Raw genomic sequence first — 21,489 nt, forward strand, 5'->3', positions numbered from 1 at the left:
TCCCACTTTCTCCTCTATCAATCTCAATGTGTTCAAATTAATATTGAGGTCTTTAATCCATTTGGACTTGAGTTTTGTGCATGGTGATAGATATGGATCTACTTTCATTCTTCTACAGGTTGACATCCAATTATGCCAGCACCATTTGTTGAAGATGCCCTCTTTTTTCCATTGTGTACTTTTGGCTCCTTTATCAAAAATCAGGTGTTCATAGGTTTGTGGTTTAAGATCCGGGTCTTCTATACGATTCCATTGGTCAACTTCTCTGTTCTTATGCCAATACCAAGCCGTTTTCAATACTGTAGCTCTGTAATAGAGTTTGAAGTCAGGGATGGTAATGCCTCCAGAAGTACCTTTATTGTATAAGATTTTTTTGGCTATCCTGGGTTTCTTGTTTTTCCATATAAAGTTGATTATTGTCTTCTCAATCTCTGTGAAGAATTTTAATGGGACCTTGATTGGGATTGCATTGAATCTATAGATTGCTTTTGGTAGAATTGCCATTTTTACTATGTTGATCCTCCCAATCCACGAGCAGGGGAGATCCTTCCATTTTCTGGTATCCTCTTCAATTTCTTTCTTCAAAGACTTTAATAATAAAATTTTATTAAAAATTGACCACATACTCAGTAACAAAGCAGACTTCCACAGATACAAAAAGTATTAGTAACCACCTGTGTCTTATCGGATCACCATGGAATAAAGTTAGAATTTAACAATAATTCTACCCCCAGAAAGCCTACAAATTCTTGGAAATTGAACAGTCAACTACTGAACCACCTCTGGGTCAGGGAAGAAATAAAGAAATTAAATTCTTCCTTGAATTCAACGAAAAAAAAGACAAAACATACCCAAACCTATGGGACACTATGAAAGCAGTGCTAAGAGGAAAGTTCATAGCTCTAAGTGTCCACATTAAAAAAATGGAGAAGGGGGAAAGAGGGTTTATCTTTTGAGACAGAAATACAGCTTACAAATCTATGCCCCTTGGCTAGGCTCCATGGTTTCCAGAAACAAGGGAGTTTCTGATGTGGGAGAGTCTTCTGTTTGTGTTGATTTCATTGGTTAATAAAGAAACTGCCTTGGCCCATTTGATAGGCCAGCCCTTAGGTGGGTGGAGTAGACAGAACAGAATGCTCGGAAGTTAGTCAGTCGCCATGACTCTCCTCTCTGGGACAGATGCCATGGAGCTAGCCGCCAGGTCAGACATGCTGAATCCTTCCCGGTAAGCCATGATCTCATGGTGGCAGATTATTAGATATGGTTTAGTCAAGATGTTAGAGTTAGGCAATAAGAGGCTGAAACTAATGGGCCAGGCAGTGTTTAAATAAATACAGTTTGTGTGTTGTTATTTCGGGGCATAAGCTACCCAGGCAGCCGGGAGCCGGGTGGGAATGCAGCTCGTCACCTCCTCACTACAAGTTTTCATTACAAAATAAAGGGCTTGTGAAACAGATTTCCTGATAAAGCTCTTTTTTAAAAAAAATATTCTGGCCTTTAAGAAACTAGAAAAATCTAGAAAATCAGACTCTATGACACAGGAAGGGTCCTTGGGATGGAGCTAATCATTCACAACCAGAATCTGGTCAGGATTGCTGGTTATGCTTCAACATCTGACACCTATCATACTGCATAGGGATAGGACTTAACCAGATGGTCAACCCTTGACTCACAAAACTCACTGTGAGGGCAGCCCAAATTAATGTTATGCTTTATAGGTTAATCATCTGGATAACAACAATATTATCAAGCCCCTGAGACTACCTGGTAGACGTGTATCAATGGTTTCATTAATGTGCATCTTCTGATGCTTTTGAAACTAACTAGACAGGTTGATCAGAACCTAACGGTATTACAAGTTTTCATTTCTGAATTAAAACAAGTTAGATTCCCTTACAAAAAATATTTTATAAAATTTGAAATGGTTTAGACTTACTTTGCACAATATAAAGGAAACTAAGAATGGCTTTGGAAAAACTGTTGTGTCCATACTAATTGGTTAAGAGTAGTTTTCTTGCTCCCCTGGATAACTACTCTACTTTTATTCTGATCAGATTAGTGGTGAGGCTCTGCATCTAAAACGGGATGAGTCCATGACTTCACTTATTCACTGAGTCCAGTAGGAAATGTAACAGGCCTCAGATCTTAGTACAATTGACTCAGTTTCAATCCTAGTCTGCTTGCTCCAAATATCCTGGAAGACTGTGAGAAAGTTCTGATTAAGCCCATGAGGAAGAACATTTTTGCCCAGATGGAAGCACACATTATCTATAAAGATTTGGGCTGGTGTATGCCACTCTGGGGAACTCCTACTCAGTGATTGGTAGCTGCTTGCTACTAGCTGAATTCTTGTATTGAGATAATGCGCCTGCTTGAGCTTCCTCCCAAGGACCATACAGGGAGGCAGCTAGCTGATTTTACTGTCCTTTGTTCTGCTTTTGCCTATAATTAATATGGATGCTGGCTGAGAAATAAACTGGGGCTATTTGGTATTTACCTTCAGTCTATCCTGGTATATTCTGTTTTTCTTTGTTTCTCATAATCTGCCACTTCCTATAACCTCATGTCCTGCTGTGGGACAATGATCTCATACTCTGTAATGTTTTGTTGCTTGTACTGGTTTAATAAAATGTTGATTGGTCAGTAGACAGGCAGGAAGTATAGGTTTGGAGACCAGAACAGGAGAATTCTAGGAAGAGGAAAGGCTCAGTCTGGAGTTGTCACCCAGACACAGAGAAAGAAATATGAGAATGCCCCACTGATAAAAGATACCAAGCCACATGGCTGACACAGACAAGAATTATGATTAAGATGTAAAGATTAGTTAATAAGAAAGCCTGAGCTAATAGGCCAGCCAGATTATAATTAATGTAGCCCTCTGTGTGTTTCTTTGGGGCTGAATGGCTATGAGATGGAGTGGAACAGAAACTCTGTCAACAAATGTCACCAACATGGACAACTACATCCACTTAAAACCTGAGAGAGCTTGGGAAGTAATTTTAGACACAAAAGAACAGAGGTAAGCATGGTTTCTTAACAGCAGTATTTTCTCATGTGGACTCTGTTTGCTAGAGGCAAGCATGTCTCATTTAGGAGAAGCTTCCTGATTCAGATTTAGCTGCAAAAACCTTGCATCCCTCTTAAGAGGCCCTACCACAAAACACTTAAATGGTGTTTATGAATAGCCAACAGCATACTTCTTGGTGGCAGCAGAGACCTTGAAACTATAGAGTTGTGGCAATAAACATGGTTCCTGCTGAAGGTGTAAGTCACAAAACAATCCTATATCAGTTTAAAATTATGATTAATAAAAGGGTTATTTATTTAAAGGGAAAACTTACAGATCACTGTCCTAGACAACAGCCCTCTGCACAATCAGGAAAGGAGTCTAGTAGCCAGAAGCAGAGCCTGAAGCAAGGGAGAGAGTACACAGCTATGGCTGCTTTTTAAAGCAAAAAAAGACCATGCCAAAGTAGGCTGGTATCTTAAAGACTGAAGGAGTGGAAGGAGCTCCCGCAGCACCTCCCCATTTTGTTTAAGTAAGAGAGTTCCAAACCCAATACAAAACAATATACACTAGGAACAGATATCAATTGTAAGGTACAATCAGCATAAACAATATTATGCATGGGGCATATGCTAAATGCTTTAATAAACATTCTATCCTATGGAGTCTAAGTCTTGTATTGGAAATAGCTTGGCTAGATCATAAGAGGACAGTAACTATGACTATCTAATCTTCAACCCCACCGAAGGCCTGAGAAGGGATATAATATTACTTGAGCAGGCAGAAAATGCAATCAAGTAGTTTCCAAAGCGAGCAATATATGACAGAGACAATTAGCTACCTGAGCAATCACCCAAAGTCTCACTCATTTGCAATGTTGAAGCAACCAAATTTGGCTATGGCCTAGCATAATTGACAGACCATTTTCAGAGGCAGGAAATTTTTCAAAACCATCTTATCCTGTCTTGGCAAGATTTGACAGTCCTGTTTACCCATTTCCAGATATCATGTAACTTGTCAGTGGTTGAGGCATTGTCAGTTCCTTGCCCAAAGGCCAGTTTTTCCAAGAAGAAAACAAGCTCCAAGTAGAGTGTCTTTGGTGCTCAACATTCTCTCGGGAATAGATTGGTGCTGTCAGAAGCAGTCATGTCTCATGTCAACAAACCCTAAGTTATTTAAATGCCATGTTCCACAGATCCTTGAAGTGGTTGAAGATTACCTATCTAGACAGAATACAATCTCTATTATCTAAAGAACCTAATTAATCTAACTGTATGTACAGCAAGCATGAACAACTATTGACCTATAATAGTTAATACTTGTATAACTTAAAGACTAAAACTTCATGTCAGAATATTAAATAACCTGTAAACAAATGTGCAACAAATGAGGACAATGACCTCAAAATGTATACAATATATAAGTATCTTGATCAGAGGTAGGAGTAATATGTAATGCAATATGAAAATATATCAGTATGTAAATACAAAAAAAAATCCCTGTTGAAGTATGCCATAAAACTTGATACATATAAAAAGTTGAAGCATATTTTTTTCTAGGATTATTTGATAATATCTTTTACAGATGTATCCCATAGTAGTAGTATCATTTTATCAGATAAAGATAGACATAAATGTAGATTCATAAATCCATGTAGTACATTTCGAATGAGTTGGTTGGTTAGTTATATTGTTTCTGCTTAACTAAGAAAATGCTTGATATTGTAGCTCAAGACAGTCTGCAAATTACTATGTAGTCACACTGGCTATGAACTGGAGGCAAAACCTCATCCTTACTACTTATAAAGCAAAATTGTACACTAATTTATGCACATATCTCTATACAGATGGAGTTTTCTAACAGTGTTAGGAATTTTTTCTAACGGGAAGTCTCTGCCAACACAAATTCCCAATCAAGCCAAATCAAACCAAGCCAAATTAAGAAATACCCAGGTTTAATGGGATACCTGCGCTATCGGGTGGCCCTGACAGGGAACTGGGAGGCTGCAACCACCAGGAGGAAGGAAAAGAGACCGTGTTCCTTTTTGGGGAGTTCACTTAAGTACCCTGTTGTGGTCCTGACTCTCCACCCCCCCTCAACGGAACTGGCATGCTGGGATTTGGAGTCCAGACCAATACATCTCTCAGGCCTGGGGGCTAGGATAGATGCGAGGGGCTGGAGGTCTATGCTCCCAACTTAACAAGCAGTTCCTTGGAATTGTCTATATTTCTCAACAACTCAACAATAGTACTGTCCTCCTTGGTAAATTTTCTACAGTATTTTCTCAAATTTGAGTATGTAATGAGAAATGTCATATTTCAAGCAAAGTTGTTTTCCTGTTTGTTTTTTTCTTATTTTTCTGCTCCACTTCAATCAGTCTTCACTGTTTTAGGATGGCAATTCTACTTTGGCAAAATGTATGTATGAATTTTTGATCATTATTATTATATTATTATTATATATTATATTATAGCTAATCATATTTATGAAAATTATTTCAGTCCTCTTGGACTACTATGACTAGAGAGAAAATATATAAAAATAATAAAGGTTTTGTCTCCTACTGTAAAAAAAAAAAGATGCCTAGTACATTCTGCTAGGCTAGGGTAAGCATTCACCAAGAGCCAAGGAGGGTTTCCTTTATTTTCCTCCAAATTTACCTCTTATTCTGTGAGCAATGAAACTGATGAAGAAGGCTAACATTCAAAACCTTAACGGCAATGGCAAAAGCAGGATTTGCATGCTTCATCCAACTGTTTCCTGCTTTCCTGTTTGCTGGCCAGCGATGGCTGCCAGGTCCTTTTGTGTGCTCAGTATTGGGTGTGCCCAAGGTGTGGCTCTGAAAGATGCATAACCAAAAGACCCAGACCAAACCTGATAGAAAAGTTGAACTGGAGACAGAAAGACAGTGGTGAATTCTCAGAGAGAGAATTGTGTCCCTCAGAGGGGCTGGGAGTTCTTTGTATGACAGTAAAGACATGCTACCACCTGACTTACCTTCAGGGCCATCTGAGTGGGGTCAATAGGGTCATATCTGAATATTTGGAGGCAGTACATTTCCAAACATTGCTTTCCCTCTTGATCCTGGCCATGTGAGATGAGGCACCAGAGGCTATTTCCAGCTGGGCTCTCATATGAGGCAGCACCAACCACCAGTCAGGCTTCAAGTACTTTGTCTGCCCCACAGGGGAATTTTGCTGTTCTATTTTTAGCCCTCTTATTCTGGTCCTTTCACATGGGCAATTAAACCCAGAGCCTCATAAATTAGCAAGCATCCTACCAGTCAGCTATTATCAGTTCCTTTCCTGGGTGGATTTCATTCCACACCCAGTGGTAAATCGATATGCATATAATTTAGAGATTATATTGTACATATAGATGCTTGTACAGAAAGCTCATGCCATTGTAGTTACGAGTACAGAGCAGAGACATGGGCACAGTGTTCTGAGAAAAGGTACCAAGCCATAGATGAGAACTATGGGTTAATTTAAGTCTAAAAGTTAGCTAGTAACAAGCCTGAGCTACTTGCCGAGCATTTATAATTAATATTGTGTGTTTGTTTGGGAAGCTGCCATAGCACAGGAAAACTCCGCCTACACTTTCCTTTCTTCTTTTTCTGTAAAAATTTGAATCTTATTAGCCCCACGAAAAATGAGGGAAACGTACTCATAAGACTGATCAAAAACTATTGGAACTTATACAAGATAGGAAAGCCCACAAATATTTTTAAAAATGCATCTCATTTCGAAAATGCTTCTTTGTCTCCTGCCTTCTCTCTGTCTGGCCCTCCATCACTTGACGCTCAGGACTCTGAACAATAACTTTTCAGAAAGGCTGCAATGTTATGTAGTAATGGAGCTAAGATTTGCGACTGACTAGGCATCTCTAACCAAATGCCAGGCCCCAGTGTGCGATGCTATGACTGTGATGTAATTGCTTCTATAATAAAAAAGCAACTTTACAATTTGTAAAAAAAAAAAAAGAAAATATATCTAAAAAGTTGTATCAATATACAAAATGTCCTAAACCGGGATAATAACATACATATACACAATCTGACAAAATAACTTTGTATAGGTGTACAAATAATGTAAACAAAACTAACAAATATAATTTGAACTTGTAGCAATATACAAAATCTATACCAATGAAAATTATCACAAGTATTCACTCTATTACCCACTATTACTATCCCCCCCCCTTTTTTTAACAAACATAGTTTTCACACCAACCCGCTATCTAATACAAGTAATAATCAACAACCCCTAAACAGTGTTCCAATCCTGTGGACAAACTTTTTGGGATGGGGGCATCGTCTTCTAGAATTGCTTCCTGCTGTCATGGGGGCAATGTTCTCTTAATAGGATCCTGCAAAATTAAAGTGATGGTTAAGATTCAAAATTACTGTCTAGTATAATGCAAAGAATTTCTGAGCAGTCAATAGATAGGTTTTTTTCAAAGTTTTTATTTGGAGTTCTGGCCAGAATGTCATGAGAAGGTGCACCATTTCAGCAGCTGGCACCCAAAAAAAGAAGTGGTCTTATAGTATCACTGTCTGCATCACAATGTCATCTCAACTAGGTAGAGTTGTTGCTGTGGGACCCCATTTTCTTCCTGGAAACTTCTAAGATTTCTGCAGGAAAAGGATCAGTAGGAAAATCTATTGTTCATCATGAAAAACTTAAACATCATTCATATATACATCATTCAATAAAGAATATGATATAGACAAAAAAGGCATGGAGAAAGTAAAAAAATTTTTCTAAAGTCTTTCTTCTGTCCCATACCAGATGGCTCCTGATATGAGACAGAAACTCTGAATGCTCCCTTTAATAACACACTTGGATTTAGAGCAGTACAGAGCCATTGTCCAACTCCAAAACAGCTCAATATATTTATATATATATATATATATTCATATATATATTCATATATATATATATTCATGTGTGTATGTGTAAATGTAAGGGTAACCCATATTTGGATTCATAAACCAAATTCTGTTTTCTAGATGCTCCTTAGTGGATAGTTATTGTTTCTTCTGTCAGCATTCACACATCCAAGGTCTTTTGAATTTTTTGAAGATGAGTATTGTCCTGCAAAGACAAGAACAGAACCCTGCTCCCATCCTATGTGATTTTCTTTGCCACCTGTATGGTTATCATCATTGTAGATGAGCTGTCATTTCTCCTTTTCAATACGTTTCTCATTTTCAAAGCGAATCTTTATTAATTATGATGGTATCCATAATTTTTCTTCTGTGGAAACAAGAGCGAAACCCCTTCCACAACACGGTACATCTCCTGGTTTCTTTTTTTTTTTTTTTTTTTTTTTTTTTTTTTTTTTTTTTTTGGTTTTTCGAGACAGAGTTTCTCTGTGGCTTTGGAGCCTGTCCTGGAACTAGCTCTTGTAGACCAGGCTGGCCTCGAACTCACAGAGATCCGTCTGCCTCTGCCTCCCGAGTGCTGGGATTAAAGGTGTGCGCCACCACAGCCCGGCCATCTCCTGGTTTCTATTGTGAGGTCAACACATCCTTGAAATATACTGGTTGGTGCAATTCAGAAGTTTTTTCCATTATCCAAAAATTGACATTTGTAGACTTCTGTCTCAAAAGTAATCTGCAATTCCAGTACTTGGAGGCTGAGGCAGGATGATTACATGCAAGATCAAACTCTTCCTGGCAAGCTTGGGCTATAAAGAAATTTCAGAATCTATCTCTGAAAGGCACAGGGTCTTTTAAAAAGATAATAGTGGACTAGTGATTTGGCTTAGTGGGTACACATGCTTGACATGCTAGTACAAGCCAAAAGACATGAGTTTGAACCCAGGTATGCATATGAAGGTGGAGGAAGAAAACAATTTCAGAAAATTTGTTCTCTGACCTCTCCTTACATTCATGTACCCTGGTGCCTATTACAGACCCAGAGGATTGTGTATACTAGCATCTTAGAGTTTCTAAGAATTAAAATTAGGACTTAGCTTTGTCTTTCATATTATGTCCTGAAGATAATGATTTGATAACAGAGCCAAGAATGATGTACTTTTAGAAATGATGCAGTCTTTACAGACTAATAATAAACAGATAGCTAAAAATTAATACCACTGAAAAGGATAACATTAATTTGACAAGCAAAATTTCATCCATGTCAAAGGGTGCTGAGAAATTATCTGAAAGAATTCGTACCATTGAATTTAACAATCAAAATCTGTTAAAAAAAAAAGTTATGCTAAGTTAAAAGATAAGTATCTCCCCAGTTAGACAATTTGCACACCATTCAAATAATGTACAAGGATGAGATGTTATCACTACTGGAAAAATTTATTACCTTAAAATTATATGTGCAGAATATGGACCAGATGCTAAATGACTCAGTGAAAGCACTAGATTATACTCAGTTCAAGAAGTTCAGGCTCTACAAAAGGCGGTGGCAAAAGGATTTGAAATGATTGAGGAAATTGGTGGAACTAATAAGCAGGGAGAGAAGGTACGAAAACAAGTTTTAGCCTCACCAGTTTGTGTGAGGGTCAGAGATAACTTACCCAGGGTTCTAACTACATACACTGTCATTGTCTCTAACAAGCCATCCAGTACTTAATACCCAAAAGGATTCAAAGAATGAAAATTGCAACATATGAGTATGAACGATCTAAAAGAAATTAAGCAAGCAATAGTATTTTATGACTTGCATTCACCATTTGTTAGCGAAATAGTGAAAACGGGCTTCAAGCAATAAGGATAGCCTACATGACTGGCTACAATTAGTTTCAGCAGTCATTGAAGATGGCTCCAGCTGCTATAAATATGCTACTGGTGAGAAGAGGCAAAAATTTCAGAACAGGGAAAAGCTAAAAGATTTGAGGCTTCCCAAGATAAAATTCTTGGTGAGGGCTATTACACGGATCAATAGGACCAGACTCTTTATAATGAACTGATGGAGGAGGGTCATCTACCTATGTTACTTTCATTGGTTAAGAAAGAAACTGTCTTGGCACTTTGATAGGACAGAAAATTAGGTAGGCAGAGTAGATAGAACAGAATTGTGGGAGAAAGCTGGGTCAGGCAGATGCCTCAGACAGTCATCATGACTCTCCTCTCTGAGACAGACACAGGCTAGAATCTTCCTGGTAAGCCACTTTATGGTGGTACACAGATTATTAGAAATAGGTTAATCAAGATGAGAGAATTAGCCAATAAGAGGCTGAAACTAATGGGCCAAGCAGTGTTTAAATGAATACAATTTGTGTGTTGTTATTTCGGGGCATAAGCTAGCCAGGCAGCAGGGAGCTGGGCGGGAATGCAGCCCGCCGCTCCTTCTACAAATGGTGCCCAAACGTGAATAACTGAATTCACAGAAAGCCTGAGAAAACTTGGGAAAGAATAGAGTAAAGCATGTTTTCTTGGTAGCAGCAATTTCTCGGGTCTGCTCTGCTTGCTAGAGGCAAGCAAGTGCTCTCATCTAAGAGAGGCTTCCTGACTCAGCTTTAGCTGCAAAACCTTGCAGCTCTTTTTAAAGGTCCTGCCAAGTACAGAGAGACATTTCATTGTATATACTGCTAAGCTAAACCAGTATGTATATTATAAAGGTATCATGACTTCCAAATTTAGGTTTAAAGATATGTTCCTTTGGAAAAGAGGTTTTTCTCTTGTTTCCACAGAGGATAAGAACCTATGGATTGCTTCCAGACCAGTGTGGTTTGATGGACAAAGAACCCCTGAAGGTCGCCATGAACACCCCTAAAAATTACTATATCCAACAATCAGCAGAAAGCAGTATGGAGAAAACTACATCCATATTCCCAAATATTGTCTATAAATGTTTTACATTTAAAGGGGGATATGATATAGATATAATTTGCACTGGCACAGATCTTGGTTTATTGATACAAATTTAAGGTTAATTTTGTTATATGTATATTTCTGCTCTTGATTAAGGTATCGTGCTTGTGTAGCTTATTTTAAAAAGTAATGTATAATTAAAAATATAGGTTAATAGATAATTATCTATAATAGTCAAGCTTGTAGTCATGTTAGTTAGATTTCCTAGATGTATAGACATATATTTCAGTTAGATGGATATTCTTCAAATCTTTCAGAAACCTTCAGAATATGGCACTTAAAATGTTTAAAAACTTAAGACTTTTCATGACAGTGAAACACACCTGTTCCTGGCAGCAAAAGCTACTTCAAGAGGAAGATGGGCATCAAAGAGGCTCCTTATGGAGTTGGTTAGCCATTTGGGCAAGAAACTGTTCTTGCCTGGACTGCTTGGTGTTATGCTGTATGAACTGGACATGCAGGACCCACAGAAAAATGACTGCTGAAGTTGTCTAAAGGTGAGACCATCCTTCAGGGTTTCTGCTTCATGAAAGAATCTGCCAGACATTCTTCAGGACACAGAAGAAAATGACTGACAAACTGCCAATATAGGCAGAACTGTCTTTGAAATTTCCTGCTCCATGGAAAAGTCTGGTCCATACTATGGCCCTGTAGGCTGAAGACAGATGCTCCAACAGTACAGAAGAACTTTAGGTGATTGTCCAGGTAGTGAGATGTCTCTGTCAATTCTAGAGTTTTGGAAGCTGCTTACACTGTATTTCCTGTTTACTTAGGTAATTTATCCTTCTGGAGTCGTTAATGGAGTTGAAGAATTTACACTTATAGTTTTCTTAGGTATGATAAAAGATAAAGTAGATATAGTGTAACTGTAATTCTTGTTTATCAGTTGTTTATTCTTGATAGTATCAAGAATAAATGAACGCATACATATTTGATGATAATTTTATCAGTTTTGTTATATGTAATTTTACTATGTTAAACTTAAAACCTTCTTTTTATTCAAACAGAAAGGGGAAGTGATGTGGGAGTCCCCTCTGTGTGCTGTGATTACCATTAATGAATAAAGAAACTGCTTTGGACCTTTAGCAAGGCAGAACTTAGCTAGGCAGGGAAAGCTAGGCTGAATGCTGGGAAAATAAGAGGAGGAATCAGAGAGAAGCAATGGAGCCATCTCCAGGTCAAACATGCCAAAGCTTTCCCAGTAAGCCACTGCCACATGGCAATACACAGATTAATAGAAATGTATTAAATTAATATGTAAGAGTTAGCCACTAAACTAGAGCTAATGGGCCAAGCAGTGATTTAAATAATACAGTTCCTGTGTGATTATTTCAGGTATAAGCTAGCCAGGCAGCCGGGAACCAACAAGTGATCCCTGTTCATTTCAACACACTCTTCCAGGATTTGACACAGAGTCATGGTTTCTGTTCAAGGCAGGGAAGAGAAATTGGATTTGGTCCAGGTGATCAGACTCCCAATATGATGCTAATGTCCACAGTACCTGAATATTCTCAAAGCTCCATTCCCCCGAGGGTAACTGTTCTGGTCATCTACAAAGGGCAGAGTAAACCTATAGGGGCAGATAGCTTGCTCAAGGTCACACAATGCAAGAATGCCACAACCTAATCCACCAAATACATCAAATATGTATGCGTTCATTTATTCTTGATACTATCCTTGGCCATATAGCCAATATATTTTCAAGCTCATGATCTTCCTGCCTCAGTGTGCCAATTATTGGCATTTCGGGCCTGTGTGGCCATGCCAGGTCAAGAAATGTTGAAGTAGTGCATACCAGAACACAGGACTTGGACTGATTGCTTATGAATATGACTGTGAAGCTGAATGTGCTGCTACTGTGTGGATAGTTAGTGAAAAACAGATCAGGACAGCAAAGAGGTTTTGTTTATTTATTTATTTTTGCAAAAGGGGGTGTCTGATTATCTTAGGATTTCTATAGTTATATTAAACACAATGACAACAGCAGCTTGGGTAAGAGGGTTTATTTGACTTACACTTTCATATCACTGTCCATCATTGAGAAAAGTCTGGACAGGAACTCAAGCAGGGCAGAAACCTGAGGCAGGAGCTGATGCAGACGCAATGGAGGGTGCCACTTACTGGCTTGTTCTGCATGGCTTGCTCGGATTGCTTGCTTAAAGAACCCAAGACCACCAATCCAGGGATGGCACACTCATAATGGGCTGACCCTCCCCATTAATCACGAATTAAGAAAATACCCTATAGGCTTACCTACAACCTGGATCATATGGAGGAATTATCTCAGTTGAGGTTCCCTCTTCTCAGATGACTACAGTTTATGTTAAACTGGAATAAAACTATCCAGACACTGATTTATTCACCTAAGCTGGATTAAATGGAATCCTGAATGAGTGACCTCTGAAGTGAGGGAGAACAGAGAGGAGATCCCAGAGTCTATGTCATGTTGGATTTAATTCCTGGGGCTAGAGGATTATAAATGCACTCTGCTGTTATTACTTCTGTCTGATTAAGAAATCTTTACCCGCTCTTGAGTCACCTCCGCGCAGCCTAGGCTTGGCGTGCGATTCGGACGCGCTCTGTGCCCACCCTGCTCTGTGCTACTACTTGGCTTTTCTGTCAAGATGCCTGAGGAAGTGCACCATGGAGAGGAAGAGGTGGAGACCTTTGCCTTCCAGGCAGAAATTGCTCAGCTCATGTCCTTAATTATCAACACTTTTTATTCGAACAAGGAAATTTTCCTTCGAGAGCTGATCTCCAATGCTTCTGATGCCTTGGACAAGATTCGCTATGAGAGCCTGACAGACCCTTCCAAGTTGGACAGTGGTAAAGAGCTGAAAATTGACATCATCCCCAACCCTCAGGAGCGCACACTGACTTTGGTGGACACAGGCATTGGCATGACCAAGGCTGACCTCATAAATAACTTGGGAACCATTGCTAAGTCTGGCACAAAGGCTTTCATGGAGGCTCTGCAGGCTGGTGCAGACATCTCCATGATCGGGCAGTTTGGAGTTGGGTTCTACTCAGCCTATCTGGTGGCAGAGAAAGTGGTTGTGATCACAAAGCACAATGACAACGAGCAGTATGCCTGGGAGTCTTCTGCTGGTGGGTCTTTCACAGTGCGTGCCGACCACGGTGAGCCCATTGGCCGGGGTACCAAAGTGATCCTGCATCTCAAAGAAGACCAGACAGAATACCTGGAAGAGAGGAGGGTCAAGGAAGTGGTGAAGAAGCACTCACAGTTCATAGGCTATCCCATCACCCTATATCTGGAGAAGGAACGAGAGAAGGAGATCAGTGATGATGAGGCAGAGGAAGAGAAGGGTGAGAAAGAGGAGGAAGATAAGGATGACGAGGAGAAGCCGAAGATTGAAGATGTGGGATCGGATGAGGAGGATGACAGTGGCAAAGATAAGAAAAAGAAAACAAAGAAGATTAAGGAGAAATACATTGATCAGGAAGAGCTGAATAAGACTAAGCCCATCTGGACCAGAAACCCTGATGACATCACTCAAGAGGAGTATGGTGAATTCTATAAGAGTCTCACCAATGATTGGGAGGACCACTTGGCAGTCAAGCACTTCTCTGTGGAAGGTCAGTTGGAATTCAGAGCATTGCTCTTCATTCCTCGGCGAGCTCCCTTTGACCTTTTTGAGAACAAGAAGAAGAACAACAACATCAAACTCTATGTCCGCCGTGTGTTCATCATGGACAGCTGTGACGAGCTGATACCTGAGTACCTCAACTTCATCCGCGGCGTGGTGGACTCTGAGGACCTGCCCTTGAACATCTCCCGAGAAATGCTGCAGCAGAGCAAGATCCTGAAGGTCATCCGTAAGAACATCGTGAAGAAGTGCCTTGAGCTCTTCTCCGAGTTGGCTGAAGACAAAGAGAACTACAAGAAATTCTATGAGGCCTTCTCCAAGAATTTAAAGCTTGGGATCCATGAAGATTCTACTAACCGTCGGCGCCTCTCTGAGCTGCTCCGCTATCACACCTCTCAGTCTGGAGATGAGATGACCTCCCTGTCAGAGTATGTGTCTCGCATGAAGGAGACACAGAAGTCCATCTACTATATCACTGGTGAGAGCAAAGAGCAGGTGGCCAACTCTGCCTTTGTGGAACGTGTGCGGAAGCGGGGCTTTGAGGTGGTGTACATGACTGAGCCTATTGACGAGTACTGCGTGCAGCAGCTCAAGGAGTTTGATGGAAAGAGCCTGGTCTCAGTGACTAAGGAGGGCCTGGAGCTACCAGAGGATGAGGAAGAGAAGAAGAAGATGGAGGAGAGCAAGGCAAAGTTTGAGAATCTCTGCAAGCTCATGAAGGAGATTTTGGATAAGAAGGTTGAGAAGGTGACAATCTCCAATAGGCTTGTGCATTGTGACAAGCACCTATGGCTGGACAGCCAACATGGAGAGGATCATGAAGGCCCAGGCACTTCGAGACAACTCTACAATGGGTTACATGATGGCCAAAAAGCACCTAGAGATCAACCCTGACCACCCCATTGTGGAGACCCTGAGGCAGAAGGCCGAGGCTGACAAGAATGACAAAGCTGTTAAGGACCTGGTGTTGCTGCTGTTTGAAACTGCTCTGCTCTCCTCTGGCTTCTCACTTGAGGATCCCCAGACCCACTCCAACCGCATCTACCGCATGATCAAACTAGGCCTGGGCATTGATGAAGATGAGGTGACAGCAGAGGAGCCCAGTGCTGCTGTTCCTGATGAGATCCCCCCACTTGAGGGTGATGAGGATGCCTCCCGCATGGAAGAAGTAGATTAGAGATGCCCTGGGAAGACCATGTCCTCTGTATAGTTTCCCTGTACTCCCCCAGCAGCCTTGACTGGCCCTGACCTACCTGGCTCTCTGCTCATGCTAGAGGATCTCTTACCCTGTCTTGTGCCTTAAGGCAGGAAAATCCCCTCCCACAGAATAGCAGGGTTGGGTATTGTGTATTGCGTTTTTTGTTTGTTTTATTTTGTTCTGAAATTAAAAGTATGCAAAAATAAAGAAAATGCAGTTTAAAAAAAAAAAAAGAAATCTTTACCCAAACTCTTCAGGAGACTTTTAAACAATATATCAAGCTGACTAAGTGATACATGCCTGTAATTCAAGCAGTCAGACTAGCATGGGCTATACAGGGAAATACAGAAGATCAGGTACCATACTGAAGGATTCTATTTCATGTAATATGTTTTTGTGAAGTGCTACAATTGGACACAGAGCTTTGTATATGCTAGGGCAATTGAGGTACCCCTTCCCTACATCCCCAGCACCTTGGTTTCCATGTTTGGTGGCATAAATATTACACACATTTACGCATCCACTTGTAGGTTTTCTTTGTTTTCACAGGTTATGACATCATGCATTATTTTGTTGTTGGGGACAAGGTCAGGACTGATCTGGAACCACATGCTAACACTAGGTTGAACTTACTTGCATCCTTCTGCCTCTGCCTCTGCTTCTGCCTCTGCCTCTGCCTCCTGAGTCCTAGTATTACATTTGTGCACCACCATCCACAGTTTTTGTTTGGGGGAAACAGGTCTCAAACAGGTTGGCCTCATAAATAGCTGGGTAGCCTTGCATTTCTTCCCTACCAAGCTACATCCTCTAGGTAGTGACACTTTAATACTAAACACTGAGACTGGGCATAATGACATGCACTTTTAATATCAGCAGTGGAGGACATAACAGACACTGAAGAAACCCAGAGGATCGTAAGGACATACTTTATAAACTACTCAGTCAAACTGGAAATCTAAAACAAATGGATAATTTCCTTGGTAGGCATCACTTGCTAAAATTAAATGAACATTGAATAAACAACTTAAATAGACATATAACCCCTTAGGAAATAAAAACAATCATCAAAAGCCTCCCAATCAAAAAAAGCCCAGGGCCAGATGATTTTAGTGCAAAATTCAACCAGACTTTCAAACACTTAATGCCAATGCTACTCAAATTACTCCACAAAATAGAAACAGAAAAATAGGGCAGTGGTGACCTACGCCTTCAATCCCAGCACTTGCAGAAGCAGGAAGATATCTCTGAGTTCAAAGTCAGCCTACTATACAAAAGCTAGTTCCCTGACAGCCAGAGCTGTTGTTGCACAGCGAAACACTGTCTCTAAAAGTCAAAATAAATAAATAATAAAAGAAGAAAAAGAACAAGGACATAGTAGGAACACTGCCAAATTCATTTTATGAGGACAGTTACCCTGAACCCAAACCACATAAATGAATACCCAACAAAGAAAAAGAATTATAGACCAGCTTCCCTTACAAACATAGATGCAAAGCTTGTCAATAAAATACTCACAAACCAAGTCTAAGAACACATCAAAAAGATCAAAAGATCATCCACCCATGATCAAGTAGACTTCATCAAAATTCAGAAATGGTCAGCAGACAAAAATAAGAGAAGTAATCACCATGTAAACAAACAAAAAGAAAAAAGACCATCTCATTAGATGCAGAAAAGACCTTTGACAAAAATCAAACAATTCTTCATGATAAAAGTTCTGCAGAGATGAAGGATACAGGGAACATACCTAAACAAAATAAAGGCAATTTCCAGCAGGCCTACATTCAACACCAAATTAAATGAAGAGAAACTCAAAGTTATTTACCTAACTCAGGAACAAGACAAGGCCGTCCACTCACACCATATTTGTTCAATATAGATATGGAAGTCTTAACTAGAGCAATAAGACAAATGAATGAGATCAAGGAGATAAAATGGAAAGGAAGAAGTAAAAGTATTTTTATTTGCAGGTGATGTAAGTGACCCCCCCCCCCAAAAAAAAAAAACTTACAGAAGAATTTCTACAGCTGATAAACACATTCAGCAAAGTAGCTGGATATACAATTACCTCACAAAAATCAGCAGCTCTCATATGTACATATGACAAAAGAAGTGAGAAAGAAAACAGGGAAATAACACCATTCAAAATTGCTCAAATTATATAAAATATCTTGGGGTAACTCTAAGCAAGTGACTTTATAATAAAACTTCAAGTCTTTGAAGAAAGAATTGAAAAGTTATGAGAAGATGAAAAGATCCCCATGGCAAAAATGGCAATCTTACTAAAAGTAATCTACACATTTAATATCAGTCCCATCAAAATCCCAACACAATTGTAAACACATAGTCTGTAAACAGACTATGAAAGGACAATTCTCAGCTTCAAATGGGAAAAAGAAAATACTCAGGATAATAAAAACAATTTGAACCATAAAAGAAATGCTAGAGGTCTCACTATTCCAAATTGCATGTTGTACTATAGAGGTATAGTAAAAAAGTAATTAACAAATATTAATTAAAAAATACATGGTATCAGAAACAATGATCAATAAAATTGATGACCCAGAATTAACCCACACTCCTATAGACACCTGTATTTTTTTATTTTTGTTTTTGTTTTACAAAGAAGCAGAAATACATCCTGGAATGAAGACAGCATCTTCAACAAATGGTGCTGGTCAAACTGGATGTGTGCATGTAGAAGAATACAAATAGATCTATACTCATCATCCTGTACAAACTCAAGTCCACATTTATAAGAGAGTGTATGACCCTGCCCTGTGTAAAATGTTAGTTGCTGAGTTGTAGGCTGAAACACAAGCCACAGCCAAATGTACTGTGTCTCAATCTCGTTTCCTGACTGAAGTGGGTCAACCAGGTTTGCACTTACCAATATGAGAGAGTTTCCCACCTGGAAATTTCAGTGGCTCAAGTTAACCTCCCCAAATTATCACACACCAATTTGGTTTCCTTTCATTCATATAGTATGAATTAATGCATACTGGAAAAGTACACAAAACTCACCCTGCCCAATCAGATCCTTCTTTATAACAGGGACACCTGTGGGCCAATGACTTAAACAGCCTCTAATCTAGCTATGGCCTAGTCTTTTTTCCCCTGCAGATACACAATTATTCCTTCTATCCTAATCTCAATGGAGAAGCTGTTTCACACACAAGTCATTTTCATTCTAGTACAAAGGACAGCCTACCCTGTGACTCAAGTGGAGTCTTTAAGAACTTTGTGCTCCTACAAACCTTTCATCAACCACTGAAGAGATTGAGGACAACAGGGTCACTGCCCCGGAGCCTAAACACTGAGGGATCTAGGCAAAGAATGTCAACATGACAAACCTTGTCTCAAAATAATTTTCTGAAAGCTTCAAGGAGCAACTGTTCTAGAATTCATGTGCCATGACAACGAGAAATCATGCCACACACTTAGAGAATTAACCGAGAAAAATAAAATCTCTTCAGTAATTACAAGTCTCCAGATCAACCTAACACACAAAGAGGATCTGTCCAGGAACAGATCTGCTAGCTCATATACACCACAGGCTTATGCACTCCACATGTGCTGTCAACCTGGAGAAATGCTGCTGACCGCACTCCTGCTATCATGGCCTGCTCAGTTTGCTTCCTTATATAACTTGGAATCACCTGCCCAGGATGGCACCAACCACCCTATGGAACCACATGTGCTGTCAACCTGGAGAAATGCTGCTGACCGCACTCCTGCTATCATGGCCTGCTCAGTTTGCTTCCTTATATAACTTGGAATCACCTGCCCAGGATGGCACCAACCACCCTATGGAATGGACCCTATTGCATCAAGCACTAATCAAGAATATATATACCTTATAGATTTGCCTACAGACCAGAATGACTCTAGCTTGTGTCAAGTTGAACAAATCTAACCTGGATACCTACTGAGTCATATCCCGAACACCAATGACAGAGTGTTAAGCAAATCTCAACACTCTTAACACTTGCTTTTCAGCATATACTTATGGATGCATGCACATGCCTTTAATCCCACATTTGGGAGGCAGAGGCAGGCAGGTCTTTGTGAGTTTGAGGCCAGTCTGTTCTACAGAGTGAGTTCCAGGTCAGGCTCCAAAGCTACACAGAGAAACCCCCATCTCAAAAAAAAAAAAAAAAAAAAAAAAAAACTGTCAAGTTTAGGATTGGAGAGATGACTCAGCAGTTACCAACACTTTTTCCTTGTAGAAGTCCTGGGTTTGGTTCCCAACACTAACATGGTGCACACAATCATCCCAGATGCTGTTGCAGGGGATCTGATGCCTCCTGTCTTCTGTGGGCACAAAGCACACACGGTGAACATACACATATGCAAACAAATCACGCATACACATGAAATAAAATAATACAGGAAAATTAAAAATATCATTATATCTCTTATAAGTCATAAATAAACCAGAAATATACAGAAATGTAACAAATCTCTGTAGCAGAAACTATAAATTTGTAATTAAGAGACTCAAAGGATTGTAAGACAAAAAGACTAAGTATGTTTCAGTACAGAATTTAAGCTATAGATTCAGCAACAGTCTAACATTTTTTCCTATCAGTAACAGAAAACTGCTCACAAAAGACAACATGAACAAAAAAATTATCAACACAACACTGAGTAAGTAGCACACTCAGTAACACACTCTGGTTCAAAACGTCTCAGACAACAATAAGGACTTAAGCGTGGGAAAGAACAAAGAGATCAACAGAACATGAGAGTAAACTTTGACATAGAAACACAATTAATATAGTCAATTTTGACACATGGGGTCAGGAAACCCAGTAAGTCTGGATGCCTTACTAACACACTGACTGGACCACTCTGACATCTCCATGCAGATGTGTTCATGACGCAGACGTTACGCCCTGCACAGAATTAACTGCAGTCGGATCCTACACCTGAATGTTCAGTGCCAAGTGCAGAACTTCTAGAAGACACTAGAGGAACCAGGGCTCTGCGAGTTAACAAGTCTGCCTCCCAGTAGACAATGAAAGCCTCACAAGGCGCCAGTCATCAATAAAGACAAATGCACACAGTCACCCCCGTAACACACACACACACCACACACACACACACCACACACCACACACACACCCTCAGTCACTGTGTTCTGCGCAGCCGCAGCCCGCACGGGTGTCATTGGGAGGCAGCAGAGACCTCGGGGAACTTGCGGACCCCACGGGGCTCGCGGCCAGCCGTTGTCTGCCACAGCCCGGGGAGGACCTCACACCGGCTCCTCCTCACGTGGGGCGGCGGCCCTCGCTCACCATGCCGGACTCTGAGCTCGCCCCGCTCTCCCCACAGCTCCAGAAAGCGGGTCACAGCGCTACACAGGGAACGAGTGTCTCCCTCAGGCCGGGAAAGGCAGCAGAGCCGGCTGCATGGCGGACCGGAAGTGCCCGCCCTTATTCTGAAGGGCAGTACGGTTGGGAGCCCTGATTGGCTAGTGTGGCTTGAGTGGCAGGAGCAGCTCCCTTAGCGACTCCTTACCGTGAAGAAACTCTGCACAGTGGTTCTCAGCGCTGACTTCCACACAGGCACAGAATTGCCCCAGGCATGCAGATATTAGCATCGCTGCAGAACTTGCGCCTGGACTACAAAGTCGTCCCTGCCCTAGAAGGCACTTCCCCTCCGTCCTTCTGGGCACAGAGCTCAAACCTGGGACCAGCCGCTGAGGAGCCTATTTAACATATCAAAGCAGACACTGGAGGCCTGATTCTACAGGCAGCCCTCTATCCCAACCTGTTACCGGAAAAGACTTGCATACCCCGCCCCCTATCCTGAACTTCTCTGGTCCAGAGTCTGA

General features: G+C 40.5%; 2 pseudogenes; one reads left to right on the top strand and one right to left on the bottom strand.

The window, feature by feature from the left end:
- The window catches only part of LOC119812970, a 33,271-nt pseudogene extending 27,207 nt beyond the window's left edge, over positions 1 to 6,064 (bottom strand).
- A 7,331-nt stretch (positions 6,065 to 13,395) lies between these two features.
- On the top strand, positions 13,396 to 15,866 carry LOC119813743 (annotated as a pseudogene).
- The last annotated feature ends 5,623 nt before the right edge of the window (positions 15,867 to 21,489 follow it).

This window comes from Arvicola amphibius, chromosome 1 (genome assembly GCF_903992535.2).
Source record: "Arvicola amphibius chromosome 1, mArvAmp1.2, whole genome shotgun sequence".
NCBI lineage: Eukaryota > Metazoa > Chordata > Mammalia > Rodentia > Cricetidae > Arvicola > Arvicola amphibius.